Here is an 11,432-nt window from a genome sequence, read left to right as displayed (position 1 = left end):
TTACATTTTACAATTGAAATGTGTGGAGGACAAAAGGAAATTTTGGAGGAATCACCCCCAGCTCACTAAACATAAAAGTCATGAAAGCAGAAATGCAATCGTCTGCGGCCACACCACCTTGAATAAGCCTGATCTCGTCTGATCTCAGAAGCTAAGCAATGTTGGGCTTGGTTAGTACTTGGATGGGAGACCACCTGGGAATATCAAGTGCTGCAGGCATTACATTTTTGTAATTACATTTTACAATTGAAATGTGTGGAGGACAAAAGGAAATTTTGGAGGAATCACCCCCAGCTCACTAAACATAAAAGTCATGAAAGCAGAAACGCAATTGCCTGCGGCCACACCACCTTGAATAAGCCTGATCTCGTCTGATCTCAGAAGCTAAGCAATGTTGGGCTTGGTTAGTACTTGGATGGGAGACCACCTGGGAATATCAAGTGCTGCAGGCATTACATTTTACAATAGAAATGTGTGGAGGACAAAAGGAAATTTTGGAGGAATCACCCCCAGCTCACTAAACATAAAAGTCATGAAAGCAGAAATGCAATCGTCTGCGGCCACACCACCTTGAATAAGCCTGATCTCGTCTGATCTCAGAAGCTAAGCAATGTTGGGCTTGGTTAGTACTTGGATGGGAGACCACCTGGGAATATCAAGTGCTGCAGGCATTACATTTTACAATAGAAATGTGTGGAGGACAAAAGGAAATTTTGGAGGAATCACCCCCAGCTCACTAAACATAAAAGTCATGAAAGCAGAAATGCAATCGCCTGCGGCCACACCACCTTGAATAAGCCTGATCTCGTCTGACCTCAGAAGCTAAGCAATGTTGGGCTTGGTTAGTACTTGGATGGGAGACCACCTGGGAATATCAAGTGCTGCAGGCATTACATTTTTGTAATTACATTTTACAATTGAAATGTGTGGAGGACAAAAGGAAATTTTGGAGGAATCACCCCCAGCTCACTAAACATAAAAGTCATGAAAGCAGAAATGCAATCGCCTGCGGCCACACCACCTTGAATAAGCCTGATCTCGTCTGATCTCAGAAGCTAAGCAATGTTGGGCTTGGTTAGTACTTGGATGGGAGACCACCTGGGAATATCAAGTGCTGCAGGCATTACATTTTACAATTGAAATGTGTGGAGGACAAAAGGAAATTTTGGAGGAATCACCCCCAGCTCACTAAACATAAAAGTCATGAAAGCAGAAATGCAATCGCCTGCGGCCACACCACCTTGAATAAGCCTGATCTCGTCTGATCTCAGAAGCTAAGCAATGTTGGGCTTGGTTAGTACTTGGATGGGAGACCACCTGGGAATATCAAGTGCTGCAGGCATTACATTTTTGTAATTACATTTTACAATTGAAATGTGTGGAGGACAAAAGGAAATTTTGGAGGAATCACCCCCAGCTCACTAAACATAAAAGTCATGAAAGCAGAAATGCAATCGTCTGCGGCCACACCACCTTGAATAAGCCTGATCTCGTCTGATCTCAGAAGCTAAGCAATGTTGGGCTTGGTTAGTACTTGGATGGGAGACCACCTGGGAATATCAAGTGCTGCAGGCATTACATTTTACAATTGAAATGTGTGGAGGACAAAAGGAAATTTTGGAGGAATCACCCCCAGCTCACTAAACATAAAAGTCATGAAAGCAGAAATGCAATCGCCTGCGGCCACACCACCTTGAATAAGCCTGATCTCGTCTGATCTCAGAAGCTAAGCAATGTTGGGCTTGGTTAGTACTTGGATGGGAGACCACCTGGGAATATCAAGTGCTGCAGGCATTACATTTTAGTAATTACATTTTACAATTGAAATGTGTGGAGGACAAAAGGAAATTTTGGAGGAATCACCCCCAGCTCACTAAACATAAAAGTCATGAAAGCAGAAATGCAATCGCCTGCGGCCACACCACCTTGAATAAGCCTGATCTCGTCTGATCTCATAAGCTAAGCAATGTTGGGCTTGGTTAGTACTTGGATGGGAGACCACCTGGGAATATCAAGTGCTGCAGGCATTACAATTTTGCAATTACATTTTACAATTGATATGTGTGGAGGACAAAAGGAAATTTTGGAGGAATCACCCCCAGCTCACTAAACATAAAAGTCATGAAAGCAGAAATGCAATCGCCTGCGGCCACACCACCTTGAATAAGCCTGATCTCGTCTGATCTCAGAAGCTAAGCAATGTTGGGCTTGGTTAGTACTTGGATGGGAGACCACCTGGGAATATCAAGTGCTGCAGGCATTACATTTTTGTAATTACATTTTACAATTGAAATGTGTGGAGGACAAAAGGAAATTTTGGAGGAATCACCCCCAGCTCACTAAACATAAAAGTCATGAAAGCAGAACAGCAATCGCCTGCGGCCACACCGCCTTGAATAAGCCTGATCTCGTCTGATCTCAGAAGCTAAGCAATGTTGGGCTTGGTTAGTACTTGGATGGGAGACCACCTGGGAATATCAAGTGCTGCAGGCATTACATTTTTGTAATTACATTTTACAATTGAAATGTGTGGAGGACAAAAGGAAATTTTGGAGGAATCACCCCCAGCTCACTAAACATAAAAGTCATGAAAGCAGAAATGCAATCGCCTGCGGCCACACCACCTTGAATAAGCCTGATCTCGTCTGATCTCAGAAGCTAAGCAATGTTGGGCTTGGTTAGTACTTGGATGGGAGACCACCTGGGAATATCAAGTGCTGCAGGCATTACATTTTACAATTGAAATGTGTGGAGGACAAAAGGAAATTTTGGAGGAATCACCCCCAGCTCACTAAACATAAAAGTCATGAAAGCAGAAATGCAAACGCCTGCGGCCACACCACCTTGAATAAGCCTGATCTCGTCTGATCTCAGAAGCTAAGCAATGTTGGGCTTGGTTAGTACTTGGATGGGAGACCACCTGGGAATATCAAGTGCTGCAGGCATTACATTTTACAATAGAAATGTGTGGAGGACAAAAGGAAATTTTGGAGGAATCACCCCCAGCTCACTAAACATAAAAGTCATGAAAGCAGAAATGCAATCGTCTGCGGCCACACCACCTTGAATAAGCCTGATCTCGTCTGATCTCAGAAGCTAAGCAATGTTGGGCTTGGTTAGTACTTGGATGGGAGACCACCTGGGAATATCAAGTGCTGCAGGCATTACATTTTACAATAGAAATGTGTGGAGGACAAAAGGAAATTTTGGAGGAATCACCCCCAGCTCACTAAACATAAAAGTCATGAAAGCAGAAATGCAATCGCCTGCGGCCACACCACCTTGAATAAGCCTGATCTCGTCTGATCTCAGAAGCTAAGCAATGTTGGGCTTGGTTAGTACTTGGATGGGAGACCACCTGGGAATATCAAGTGCTGCAGGCATTACATTTTTGTAATTACATTTTACAATTGAAATGTGTGGAGGACAAAAGGAAATTTTGGAGGAATCACCCCCAGCTCACTAAACATAAAAGTCATGAAAGCAGAAATGCAATCGCCTGCGACCACACCACCTTGAATAAGCCTGATCTCGTCTGATCTCAGAAGCTAAGCAATGTTGGGCTTGGTTAGTACTTGGATGGGAGACCACCTGGGAATATCAAGTGCTGCAGGCATTACATTTTACAATTGAAATGTGTGGAGGACAAAAGGAAATTTTGGAGGAATCACCCCCAGCTCACTAAACATAAAAGTCATGAAAGCAGAAATGCAATCGCCTGCGGCCACACCACCTTGAATAAGCCTGATCTCGTCTGATCTCAGAAGCTAAGCAATGTTGGGCTTGGTTAGTACTTGGATGGGAGACCACCTGGGAATATCAAGTGCTGCAGGCATTACATTTTTGTAATTACATTTTACAATTGAAATGTGTGGAGGACAAAAGGAAATTTTGGAGGAATCACCCCCAGCTCACTAAACATAAAAGTCATGAAAGCAGAAATGCAATCGTCTGCGGCCACACCACCTTGAATAAGCCTGATCTCGTCTGATCTCAGAAGCTAAGCAATGTTGGGCTTGGTTAGTACTTGGATGGGAGACCACCTGGGAATATCAAGTGCTGCAGGCATTACATTTTTGTAATTACATTTTACAATTGAAATGTGTGGAGGACAAAAGGAAATTTTGGAGGAATCACCCCCAGCTCACTAAACATAAAAGTCATGAAAGCAGAAATGCAACCGCCTGCGGCCACACCACCTTGAATAAGCCTGATCTCGTCTGATCTCAGAAGCTAAGCAATGTTGGGCTTTGTTAGTACTTGGATGGGAGACCACCTGGGAATATCAAGTGCTGCAGGCATTACATTTTTGTAATTACATTTTACAATTGAAATGTGTGGAGGACAAAAGGAAATTTTGGAGGAATCACCCCCAGCTCACTAAACATAAAAGTCATGAAAGCAGAAATGCAATCGCCTGCGGCCACACCACCTTGAATAAGCCTGATCTCGTCTGATCTCAGAAGCTAAGCAATGTTGGGCTTGGTTAGTACTTGGATGGGAGACCACCTGGGAATATCAAGTGCTGCAGGCATTACATTTTACAATTGAAATGTGTGGAGGACAAAAGGAAATTTTGGAGGAATCACCCCCAGCTCACTAAACATAAAAGTCATGAAAGCAGAAATGCAATCGCCTGCGGCCACACCACCTTGAATAAGCCTGATCTCGTCTGATCTCAGAAGCTAAGCAATGTTGGGCTTGGTTAGTACTTGGATGGGAGACCACCTGGGAATATATCAAGTGCTGCAGGCATTACATTTTTGTAATTACATTTTACAATTGAAATGTGTGGACGACAAAAGGAAATTTTGGAGGAATCACCCCCAGCTCACTAAACATAAAAGTCATGAAAGCAGAAATGCAATCGCCTGCGGCCACACCACCTTGAATAAGCCTGATCTCGTCTGATCTCAGAAGCTAAGCAATGTTGGGCTTGGTTAGTACTTGGATGGGAGACCACCTGGGAATATCAAGTGCTGCAGGCATTACATTTTACAATTGAAATGTGTGGAGGACAAAAGGAAATTTTGGAGGAATCACCCCCAGCTCACTAAACATAAAAGTCATGAAAGCAGAAATGCAATCGCCTGCGGCCACACCACCTTGAATAAGCCTGATCTCGTCTGATCTCAGAAGCTAAGCAATGTTGGGCTTGGTTAGTACTTGGATGGGAGACCACCTGGGAATATCAAGTGCTGCAGGCATTACATTTTTGTAATTACATTTTACAATTGAAATGTGTGGAGGACAAAAGGAAATTTTGGAGGAATCACCCCCAGCTCACTAAACATAAAAGTCATGAAAGCAGAAATGCAATCGCCTGCGGCCACACCACCTTGAATAAGCCTGATCTCGTCTGATCTCAGAAGCTAAGCAATGTTGGGCTTGGTTAGTACTAGGATGGGAGACCACCTGGGAATATCAAGTGCTGCAGGCATTACATTTTACAATTGAAATGTGTGGAGGACAAAAGGAAATTTTGGAGGAATCACCCCCAGCTCACTAAACATAAAAGTCATGAAAGCAGAAATGCAATCGCCTGCGGCCACACCACCTTGAATAAGACTGATCTCGTCTGATCTCAGAAGCTAAGCAATGTTGGGCTTGGTTAGTACTTGGATGGGAGACCACCTGGGAATATCGAGTGCTGCAGGCATTACATTTTTGTAATTACATTTTACAATTGAAATGTGTGGAGGACAAAAGGAAATTTTGGAGGAATCACCCCCAGCTCACTAAACATAAAAGTCATGAAAGCAGAAATGCAATCGCCTGCGGCCACACCACCTTGAATAAGCCTGATCTCGTCTGATCTCAGAAGCTAAGCAATGTTGGGCTTGGTTAGTACTAGGATGGGAGACCACCTGGGAATATCAAGTGCTGCAGGCATTACATTTTACAATTGAAATGTGTGGAGGACAAAAGGAAATTTTGGAGGAATCACCCCCAGCTCACTAAACATAAAAGTCATGAAAGCAGAAATGCAATTGCCTGCGGCCACACCACCTTGAATAAGCCTGATCTCGTCTGATCTCAGAAGCTAAGCAATGTTGGGCTTGGTTAGTACTTGGATGGGAGACCACCTCGGAATATCAAGTGCTGCAGGCATTACATTTTACAATTGAAATGTGTGGAGGACAAAAGGAAATTTTGGAGGAATCACCCCCAGCTCACTAAACATAAAAGTCATGAAAGCAGAAATGCAATCGCCTGCGGCCACACCACATTGAATAAGCCTGATCTCGTCTGATCTCAGAAGCTAAGCAATGTTGGGCTTGGTTAGTACTTGGATGGGAGACCACCTGGGAATATCAAGTGCTGCAGGCATTACATTTTACAATTGAAATGTGTGGCGGACAAAAGGAAATTTTGGAGGAATCACCCCCAGCTCACTAAACATAAAAGTCATGAAAGCAGAAATGCAATCGCCTGCGGCCACACCACCTTGAATAAGCCTGATCTCGTCTGTTCTCAGAAGCTAAGCAATGTTGGGCTTGGTTAGTACTTGGATGGGAGACCACCTGGGAATATCAAGTGCTGCAGGCATTACATTTTTGTAATTACATTTTACAATTGAAATGTGTGGACGACAAAAGGAAATTTTGGAGGAATCACCCCCAGCTCACTAAACATAAAAGTCATGAAAGCAGAAATGCAATCGCCTGCGGCCACACCACCTTGAATAAGCCTGATCTCGTCTGATCTCAGAAGCTAAGCAATGTTGGGCTTGGTTAGTACTTGGATGGGAGACCACCTGGGAATATCAAGTGCTGCAGGCATTACATTTTACAATTGAAATGTGTGGAGGACAAAAGGAAATTTTGGAGGAATCACCCCCAGCTCACTAAACATAAAAGTCATGAAAGCAGAACAGCAATCGCCTGCGGCCACACCACCTTGAATAAGCCTGATCTCGTCTGATCTCAGAAGCTAAGCAATGTTGGGCTTGGTTAGTACTTGGATGGGAGACCACCTGGGAATATCAAGTGCTGCAGGCATTACATTTTTGTAATTACATTTTACAATTGAAATGTGTGGAGGACAAAAGGAAATTTTGGAGGAATCACCCCCAGCTCACTAAACATAAAAGTCATGAAAGCAGAAATGCAATCGCCTGCGGCCACACCACCTTGAATATGCCTGATCTCGTCTGATCTCAGAAGCTAAGCAATGTTGGGCTTGGTTAGTACTTGGATGGGAGACCACCTGGGAATATCAAGTGCTGCAGGCTTTACATTTTTGTAATTACATTTTACAATAGAAATGTGTGGAGGACAAAAGGAAATTTTGGAGGAATCACCCCCAGCTCACTAAACATAAAAGTCATGAAAGCAGAAATGCAATCGCCTGCGGCCACACCACCTTGAATAAGCCTGATCTCGTCTGATCTCAGAAGCTAAGCAATGTTGGGCTTGGTTAGTACTTGGATGGGAGACCACCTGGGAATATCAAGTGCTGCAGGCATTACATTTTTGCAATTACATTTTACAATTGAAATGTGTGGAGGACAAAAGGAAATTTTGGAGGAATCACCCCCAGCTCACTAAACATAAAAGTCATGAAAGCAGAAATGCAATCGCCTGCGGCCACACCACCTTGAATAAGCCTGATCTCGTATGATCTCAGAAGCTAAGCAATGTTGGGCTTGGTTAGTACTTGGATGGGAGACCACCTGGGAATATCAAGTGCTGCAGGCATTACATTTTTGTAATTACATTTTACAATAGAAATGTGTGGAGGACAAAAGGAAATTTTGGAGGAATCACCCCCAGCTCACTAAACATAAAAGTCATGAAAGCAGAAATGCAATCGCCTGCGGCCACACCACCTTGAATAAGCCTGATCTCGTCTGATCTCAGAAGCTAAGCAATGTTGGGCTTGGTTAGTACTTGGATGGGAGACCACCTGGGAATATCAAGTGCTGCAGGCATTACATTTTACAATTGAAATGTGTGGAGGACAAAAGGAAATTTTGGAGGAATCACCCCCAGCTCACTAAACATAAAAGTCATGAAAGCAGAAATGCAATCGCCTGCGGCCACACCACCTTGAATAAGCCTGATCTCGTCTGATCTCAGAAGCTAAGCAATGTTGGGCTTGGTTAGTACTTGGATGGGAGACCACCTGGGAATATCAAGTGCTGCAGGCATTACATTTTACAATTGAAATGTGTGGAGGACAAAAGGAAATTTTGGAGGAATCACCCCCAGCTCACTAAACATAAAAGTCATGAAAGCAGAAATGCAATCGCTTGCGGCCACACCACCTTGAATAAGCCTGATCTCGTCTGATCTCAGAAGCTAAGCAATGTTGGGCTTGGTTAGTACTTGGATGGGAGACCACCTGGGAATATCAAGTGCTGCAGGCATTACATTTTTGTAATTACATTTTACAATTGAAATGTGTGGAGGACAAAAGGAAATTTTGGAGGAATCACCCCCAGCTCACTAAACATAAAAGTCATGAAAGCAGGAATGCATTCGCCTGCGGCCACACCACCTTGATTAAACCTGATCTCGTCTGATCTCAGAAGCTAAGCAATGTTGGGCTTGGTTAGTACTTGGATGGGAGACCACCTGGGAATATCAAGTGCTGCAGGCATTACATTTTACAATTGAAATGTGTGGAGGACAAAAGGAAATTTTGGAGGAATCACCCCCAGCTCACTAAACATAAAAGTCATGAAAGCAGAAATGCAATCGCCTGCGGCCACACCACCTTGAATAAGCCTGATCTCGTCTGATCTCATAAGCTAAGCAATGTTGGGCTTGGTTAGTACTTGGATGGGAGACCACCTGGGAATATCAAGTGCTGCAGGCATTACAATTTTGCAATTACATTTTACAATTGATATGTGTGGAGGACAAAAGGAAATTTTGGAGGAATCACCCCCAGCTCACTAAACATAAAAGTCATGAAAGCAGAAATGCAATCGCCTGCGGCCACACCACCTTGAATAAGCCTGATCTCGTCTGATCTCAGAAGCTAAGCAATGTTGGGCTTGGTTAGTACTTGGATGGGAGACCACCTGGGAATATCAAGTGCTGCAGGCATTACATTTTTGTAATTACATTTTACAATTGAAATGTGTGGAGGACAAAAGGAAATTTTGGAGGAATCACCCCCAGCTCACTAAACATAAAAGTCATGAAAGCAGAACAGCAATCGCCTGCGGCCACACCGCCTTGAATAAGCCTGATCTCGTCTGATCTCAGAAGCTAAGCAATGTTGGGCTTGGTTAGTACTTGGATGGGAGACCACCTGGGAATATCAAGTGCTGCAGGCATTACATTTTTGTAATTACATTTTACAATTGAAATGTGTGGAGGACAAAAGGAAATTTTGGAGGAATCACCCCCAGCTCACTAAACATAAAAGTCATGAAAGCAGAAATGCAATCGCCTGCGGCCACACCACCTTGAATAAGCCTGATCTCGTCTGATCTCAGAAGCTAAGCAATGTTGGGCTTGGTTAGTACTTGGATGGGAGACCACCTGGGAATATCAAGTGCTGCAGGCATTACATTTTACAATTGAAATGTGTGGAGGACAAAAGGAAATTTTGGAGGAATCACCCCCAGCTCACTAAACATAAAAGTCATGAAAGCAGAAATGCAAACGCCTGCGGCCACACCACCTTGAATAAGCCTGATCTCGTCTGATCTCAGAAGCTAAGCAATGTTGGGCTTGGTTAGTACTTGGATGGGAGACCACCTGGGAATATCAAGTGCTGCAGGCATTACATTTTACAATAGAAATGTGTGGAGGACAAAAGGAAATTTTGGAGGAATCACCCCCAGCTCACTAAACATAAAAGTCATGAAAGCAGAAATGCAATCGTCTGCGGCCACACCACCTTGAATAAGCCTGATCTCGTCTGATCTCAGAAGCTAAGCAATGTTGGGCTTGGTTAGTACTTGGATGGGAGACCACCTGGGAATATCAAGTGCTGCAGGCATTACATTTTACAATAGAAATGTGTGGAGGACAAAAGGAAATTTTGGAGGAATCACCCCCAGCTCACTAAACATAAAAGTCATGAAAGCAGAAATGCAATCGCCTGCGGCCACACCACCTTGAATAAGCCTGATCTCGTCTGATCTCAGAAGCTAAGCAATGTTGGGCTTGGTTAGTACTTGGATGGGAGACCACCTGGGAATATCAAGTGCTGCAGGCATTACATTTTTGTAATTACATTTTACAATTGAAATGTGTGGAGGACAAAAGGAAATTTTGGAGGAATCACCCCCAGCTCACTAAACATAAAAGTCATGAAAGCAGAAATGCAATCGCCTGCGGCCACACCACCTTGAATAAGCCTGATCTCGTCTGATCTCAGAAGCTAAGCAATGTTGGGCTTGGTTAGTACTTGGATGGGAGACCACCTGGGAATATCAAGTGCTGCAGGCATTACATTTTACAATTGAAATGTGTGGAGGACAAAAGGAAATTTTGGAGGAATCACCCCCAGCTCACTAAACATAAAAGTCATGAAAGCAGAAATGCAATTGCCTGCGGCCACACCACCTTGAATAAGCCTGATCTCGTCTGATCTCAGAAGCTAAGCAATGTTGGGCTTGGTTAGTACTTGGATGGGAGACCACCTGGGAATATCAAGTGCTGCAGGCATTACATTTTAGTAATTACATTTTACAATTGAAATGTGTGGAGGACAAAAGGAAATTTTGGAGGAATCACCCCCAGCTCACTAAACATAAAAGTCATGAAAGCAGAAATGCAATCGCCTGCGGCCACACCACCTTGAATAAGCCTGATCTCGTCTGATCTCATAAGCTAAGCAATGTTGGGCTTGGTTAGTACTTGGATGGGAGACCACCTGGGAATATCAAGTGCTGCAGGCATTACAATTTTGCAATTACATTTTACAATTGATATGTGTGGAGGACAAAAGGAAATTTTGGAGGAATCACCCCCAGCTCACTAAACATAAAAGTCATGAAAGCAGAAATGCAATCGCCTGCGGCCACACCACCTTGAATAAGCCTGATCTCGTCTGATCTCAGAAGCTAAGCAATGTTGGGCTTGGTTAGTACTTGGATGGGAGACCACCTGGGAATATCAAGTGCTGCAGGCATTACATTTTTGTAATTACATTTTACAATTGAAATGTGTGGAGGACAAAAGGAAATTTTGGAGGAATCACCCCCAGCTCACTAAACATAAAAGTCATGAAAGCAGAACAGCAATCGCCTGCGGCCACACCGCCTTGAATAAGCCTGATCTCGTCTGATCTCAGAAGCTAAGCAATGTTGGGCTTGGTTAGTACTTGGATGGGAGACCACCTGGGAATATCAAGTGCTGCAGGCATTACATTTTTTTAATTACATTTTACAATTGAAATGTGTGGAGGACAAAAGGAAATTTTGGAGGAATCACCCCCAGCTCACTAAACATAAAAGTCATGAAAGC

At 43.6% G+C, this 11,432-nt stretch overlaps 50 non-coding genes across 50 annotated transcripts; all 50 read left to right on the top strand.

Annotated features, from left to right (window-relative positions):
- The first annotated feature begins 100 nt into the window (after positions 1-100).
- LOC131710090 (5S ribosomal RNA) lies at positions 101-219 on the top strand. Its single transcript, XR_009311959.1, has one exon. It is a non-coding gene; the product is annotated as a 5S ribosomal RNA (ribosomal RNA).
- A 114-nt stretch (positions 220-333) lies between these two features.
- Positions 334-452, top strand: LOC131718358 (5S ribosomal RNA). The gene has a single exon (XR_009317257.1). It is a non-coding gene; the product is annotated as a 5S ribosomal RNA (ribosomal RNA).
- Positions 453-552: 100 nt separating this feature from the next.
- LOC131710089 (5S ribosomal RNA) lies at positions 553-671 on the top strand. The gene has a single exon (XR_009311958.1). It is a non-coding gene; the product is annotated as a 5S ribosomal RNA (ribosomal RNA).
- A 100-nt stretch (positions 672-771) lies between these two features.
- Positions 772-890, top strand: LOC131709947 (5S ribosomal RNA). Its single transcript, XR_009311811.1, has one exon. It is a non-coding gene; the product is annotated as a 5S ribosomal RNA (ribosomal RNA).
- Positions 891-1,004: 114 nt separating this feature from the next.
- LOC131718356 (5S ribosomal RNA) lies at positions 1,005-1,123 on the top strand. Its single transcript, XR_009317255.1, has one exon. It is a non-coding gene; the product is annotated as a 5S ribosomal RNA (ribosomal RNA).
- A 100-nt stretch (positions 1,124-1,223) lies between these two features.
- Positions 1,224-1,342, top strand: LOC131718355 (5S ribosomal RNA). The gene has a single exon (XR_009317254.1). It is a non-coding gene; the product is annotated as a 5S ribosomal RNA (ribosomal RNA).
- Positions 1,343-1,456: 114 nt separating this feature from the next.
- Positions 1,457-1,575, top strand: LOC131710088 (5S ribosomal RNA). The gene has a single exon (XR_009311957.1). It is a non-coding gene; the product is annotated as a 5S ribosomal RNA (ribosomal RNA).
- A 100-nt stretch (positions 1,576-1,675) lies between these two features.
- Positions 1,676-1,794, top strand: LOC131718354 (5S ribosomal RNA). Its single transcript, XR_009317253.1, has one exon. It is a non-coding gene; the product is annotated as a 5S ribosomal RNA (ribosomal RNA).
- Positions 1,795-1,908: 114 nt separating this feature from the next.
- Positions 1,909-2,027, top strand: LOC131712241 (5S ribosomal RNA). Its single transcript, XR_009314134.1, has one exon. It is a non-coding gene; the product is annotated as a 5S ribosomal RNA (ribosomal RNA).
- A 114-nt stretch (positions 2,028-2,141) lies between these two features.
- Positions 2,142-2,260, top strand: LOC131718353 (5S ribosomal RNA). The gene has a single exon (XR_009317252.1). It is a non-coding gene; the product is annotated as a 5S ribosomal RNA (ribosomal RNA).
- A 114-nt stretch (positions 2,261-2,374) lies between these two features.
- LOC131720634 (5S ribosomal RNA) lies at positions 2,375-2,493 on the top strand. The gene has a single exon (XR_009319531.1). It is a non-coding gene; the product is annotated as a 5S ribosomal RNA (ribosomal RNA).
- A 114-nt stretch (positions 2,494-2,607) lies between these two features.
- Positions 2,608-2,726, top strand: LOC131718352 (5S ribosomal RNA). The gene has a single exon (XR_009317251.1). It is a non-coding gene; the product is annotated as a 5S ribosomal RNA (ribosomal RNA).
- A 100-nt stretch (positions 2,727-2,826) lies between these two features.
- LOC131718351 (5S ribosomal RNA) lies at positions 2,827-2,945 on the top strand. The gene has a single exon (XR_009317250.1). It is a non-coding gene; the product is annotated as a 5S ribosomal RNA (ribosomal RNA).
- A 100-nt stretch (positions 2,946-3,045) lies between these two features.
- On the top strand, positions 3,046-3,164 carry LOC131710087 (5S ribosomal RNA). The gene has a single exon (XR_009311956.1). It is a non-coding gene; the product is annotated as a 5S ribosomal RNA (ribosomal RNA).
- Positions 3,165-3,264: 100 nt separating this feature from the next.
- LOC131718350 (5S ribosomal RNA) lies at positions 3,265-3,383 on the top strand. The gene has a single exon (XR_009317249.1). It is a non-coding gene; the product is annotated as a 5S ribosomal RNA (ribosomal RNA).
- Positions 3,384-3,497: 114 nt separating this feature from the next.
- LOC131711359 (5S ribosomal RNA) lies at positions 3,498-3,616 on the top strand. Its single transcript, XR_009313243.1, has one exon. It is a non-coding gene; the product is annotated as a 5S ribosomal RNA (ribosomal RNA).
- Positions 3,617-3,716: 100 nt separating this feature from the next.
- Positions 3,717-3,835, top strand: LOC131718349 (5S ribosomal RNA). Its single transcript, XR_009317248.1, has one exon. It is a non-coding gene; the product is annotated as a 5S ribosomal RNA (ribosomal RNA).
- A 114-nt stretch (positions 3,836-3,949) lies between these two features.
- LOC131710086 (5S ribosomal RNA) lies at positions 3,950-4,068 on the top strand. Its single transcript, XR_009311955.1, has one exon. It is a non-coding gene; the product is annotated as a 5S ribosomal RNA (ribosomal RNA).
- Positions 4,069-4,182: 114 nt separating this feature from the next.
- Positions 4,183-4,301, top strand: LOC131712577 (5S ribosomal RNA). Its single transcript, XR_009314468.1, has one exon. It is a non-coding gene; the product is annotated as a 5S ribosomal RNA (ribosomal RNA).
- A 114-nt stretch (positions 4,302-4,415) lies between these two features.
- LOC131718348 (5S ribosomal RNA) lies at positions 4,416-4,534 on the top strand. The gene has a single exon (XR_009317247.1). It is a non-coding gene; the product is annotated as a 5S ribosomal RNA (ribosomal RNA).
- A 100-nt stretch (positions 4,535-4,634) lies between these two features.
- LOC131712792 (5S ribosomal RNA) lies at positions 4,635-4,755 on the top strand. Its single transcript, XR_009314681.1, has one exon. It is a non-coding gene; the product is annotated as a 5S ribosomal RNA (ribosomal RNA).
- Positions 4,756-4,869: 114 nt separating this feature from the next.
- LOC131718347 (5S ribosomal RNA) lies at positions 4,870-4,988 on the top strand. The gene has a single exon (XR_009317246.1). It is a non-coding gene; the product is annotated as a 5S ribosomal RNA (ribosomal RNA).
- A 100-nt stretch (positions 4,989-5,088) lies between these two features.
- On the top strand, positions 5,089-5,207 carry LOC131718345 (5S ribosomal RNA). Its single transcript, XR_009317244.1, has one exon. It is a non-coding gene; the product is annotated as a 5S ribosomal RNA (ribosomal RNA).
- A 114-nt stretch (positions 5,208-5,321) lies between these two features.
- LOC131718502 (5S ribosomal RNA) lies at positions 5,322-5,440 on the top strand. The gene has a single exon (XR_009317400.1). It is a non-coding gene; the product is annotated as a 5S ribosomal RNA (ribosomal RNA).
- Positions 5,441-5,540: 100 nt separating this feature from the next.
- LOC131712503 (5S ribosomal RNA) lies at positions 5,541-5,659 on the top strand. The gene has a single exon (XR_009314394.1). It is a non-coding gene; the product is annotated as a 5S ribosomal RNA (ribosomal RNA).
- Positions 5,660-5,773: 114 nt separating this feature from the next.
- On the top strand, positions 5,774-5,892 carry LOC131718491 (5S ribosomal RNA). The gene has a single exon (XR_009317389.1). It is a non-coding gene; the product is annotated as a 5S ribosomal RNA (ribosomal RNA).
- Positions 5,893-5,992: 100 nt separating this feature from the next.
- On the top strand, positions 5,993-6,111 carry LOC131711174 (5S ribosomal RNA). The gene has a single exon (XR_009313056.1). It is a non-coding gene; the product is annotated as a 5S ribosomal RNA (ribosomal RNA).
- Positions 6,112-6,211: 100 nt separating this feature from the next.
- On the top strand, positions 6,212-6,330 carry LOC131716922 (5S ribosomal RNA). Its single transcript, XR_009315807.1, has one exon. It is a non-coding gene; the product is annotated as a 5S ribosomal RNA (ribosomal RNA).
- A 100-nt stretch (positions 6,331-6,430) lies between these two features.
- On the top strand, positions 6,431-6,549 carry LOC131711434 (5S ribosomal RNA). The gene has a single exon (XR_009313317.1). It is a non-coding gene; the product is annotated as a 5S ribosomal RNA (ribosomal RNA).
- A 114-nt stretch (positions 6,550-6,663) lies between these two features.
- LOC131718344 (5S ribosomal RNA) lies at positions 6,664-6,782 on the top strand. The gene has a single exon (XR_009317243.1). It is a non-coding gene; the product is annotated as a 5S ribosomal RNA (ribosomal RNA).
- A 100-nt stretch (positions 6,783-6,882) lies between these two features.
- On the top strand, positions 6,883-7,001 carry LOC131718343 (5S ribosomal RNA). The gene has a single exon (XR_009317242.1). It is a non-coding gene; the product is annotated as a 5S ribosomal RNA (ribosomal RNA).
- A 114-nt stretch (positions 7,002-7,115) lies between these two features.
- LOC131717896 (5S ribosomal RNA) lies at positions 7,116-7,234 on the top strand. Its single transcript, XR_009316789.1, has one exon. It is a non-coding gene; the product is annotated as a 5S ribosomal RNA (ribosomal RNA).
- Positions 7,235-7,348: 114 nt separating this feature from the next.
- LOC131718342 (5S ribosomal RNA) lies at positions 7,349-7,467 on the top strand. Its single transcript, XR_009317241.1, has one exon. It is a non-coding gene; the product is annotated as a 5S ribosomal RNA (ribosomal RNA).
- A 114-nt stretch (positions 7,468-7,581) lies between these two features.
- LOC131710432 (5S ribosomal RNA) lies at positions 7,582-7,700 on the top strand. Its single transcript, XR_009312304.1, has one exon. It is a non-coding gene; the product is annotated as a 5S ribosomal RNA (ribosomal RNA).
- Positions 7,701-7,814: 114 nt separating this feature from the next.
- LOC131718341 (5S ribosomal RNA) lies at positions 7,815-7,933 on the top strand. Its single transcript, XR_009317240.1, has one exon. It is a non-coding gene; the product is annotated as a 5S ribosomal RNA (ribosomal RNA).
- A 100-nt stretch (positions 7,934-8,033) lies between these two features.
- On the top strand, positions 8,034-8,152 carry LOC131718340 (5S ribosomal RNA). The gene has a single exon (XR_009317239.1). It is a non-coding gene; the product is annotated as a 5S ribosomal RNA (ribosomal RNA).
- A 100-nt stretch (positions 8,153-8,252) lies between these two features.
- On the top strand, positions 8,253-8,371 carry LOC131710237 (5S ribosomal RNA). The gene has a single exon (XR_009312108.1). It is a non-coding gene; the product is annotated as a 5S ribosomal RNA (ribosomal RNA).
- A 114-nt stretch (positions 8,372-8,485) lies between these two features.
- Positions 8,486-8,604, top strand: LOC131718794 (5S ribosomal RNA). Its single transcript, XR_009317690.1, has one exon. It is a non-coding gene; the product is annotated as a 5S ribosomal RNA (ribosomal RNA).
- Positions 8,605-8,704: 100 nt separating this feature from the next.
- LOC131712240 (5S ribosomal RNA) lies at positions 8,705-8,823 on the top strand. Its single transcript, XR_009314133.1, has one exon. It is a non-coding gene; the product is annotated as a 5S ribosomal RNA (ribosomal RNA).
- A 114-nt stretch (positions 8,824-8,937) lies between these two features.
- LOC131718339 (5S ribosomal RNA) lies at positions 8,938-9,056 on the top strand. The gene has a single exon (XR_009317238.1). It is a non-coding gene; the product is annotated as a 5S ribosomal RNA (ribosomal RNA).
- Positions 9,057-9,170: 114 nt separating this feature from the next.
- Positions 9,171-9,289, top strand: LOC131720633 (5S ribosomal RNA). The gene has a single exon (XR_009319530.1). It is a non-coding gene; the product is annotated as a 5S ribosomal RNA (ribosomal RNA).
- A 114-nt stretch (positions 9,290-9,403) lies between these two features.
- LOC131718338 (5S ribosomal RNA) lies at positions 9,404-9,522 on the top strand. The gene has a single exon (XR_009317237.1). It is a non-coding gene; the product is annotated as a 5S ribosomal RNA (ribosomal RNA).
- A 100-nt stretch (positions 9,523-9,622) lies between these two features.
- On the top strand, positions 9,623-9,741 carry LOC131718337 (5S ribosomal RNA). The gene has a single exon (XR_009317236.1). It is a non-coding gene; the product is annotated as a 5S ribosomal RNA (ribosomal RNA).
- A 100-nt stretch (positions 9,742-9,841) lies between these two features.
- Positions 9,842-9,960, top strand: LOC131710084 (5S ribosomal RNA). The gene has a single exon (XR_009311954.1). It is a non-coding gene; the product is annotated as a 5S ribosomal RNA (ribosomal RNA).
- A 100-nt stretch (positions 9,961-10,060) lies between these two features.
- On the top strand, positions 10,061-10,179 carry LOC131718336 (5S ribosomal RNA). The gene has a single exon (XR_009317235.1). It is a non-coding gene; the product is annotated as a 5S ribosomal RNA (ribosomal RNA).
- Positions 10,180-10,293: 114 nt separating this feature from the next.
- LOC131718334 (5S ribosomal RNA) lies at positions 10,294-10,412 on the top strand. Its single transcript, XR_009317233.1, has one exon. It is a non-coding gene; the product is annotated as a 5S ribosomal RNA (ribosomal RNA).
- A 100-nt stretch (positions 10,413-10,512) lies between these two features.
- LOC131718333 (5S ribosomal RNA) lies at positions 10,513-10,631 on the top strand. The gene has a single exon (XR_009317232.1). It is a non-coding gene; the product is annotated as a 5S ribosomal RNA (ribosomal RNA).
- Positions 10,632-10,745: 114 nt separating this feature from the next.
- LOC131712239 (5S ribosomal RNA) lies at positions 10,746-10,864 on the top strand. The gene has a single exon (XR_009314132.1). It is a non-coding gene; the product is annotated as a 5S ribosomal RNA (ribosomal RNA).
- A 114-nt stretch (positions 10,865-10,978) lies between these two features.
- LOC131718332 (5S ribosomal RNA) lies at positions 10,979-11,097 on the top strand. Its single transcript, XR_009317231.1, has one exon. It is a non-coding gene; the product is annotated as a 5S ribosomal RNA (ribosomal RNA).
- A 114-nt stretch (positions 11,098-11,211) lies between these two features.
- LOC131720632 (5S ribosomal RNA) lies at positions 11,212-11,330 on the top strand. Its single transcript, XR_009319529.1, has one exon. It is a non-coding gene; the product is annotated as a 5S ribosomal RNA (ribosomal RNA).
- The last annotated feature ends 102 nt before the right edge of the window (positions 11,331-11,432 follow it).

This window comes from Acipenser ruthenus, chromosome 44 (genome assembly GCF_902713425.1).
Source record: "Acipenser ruthenus chromosome 44, fAciRut3.2 maternal haplotype, whole genome shotgun sequence".
Taxonomy (NCBI): domain Eukaryota; kingdom Metazoa; phylum Chordata; class Actinopteri; order Acipenseriformes; family Acipenseridae; genus Acipenser; species Acipenser ruthenus.
Note: the sequence above shows the minus strand (reverse complement) of the source record. Positions and strands in the feature narration are given on the sequence as shown.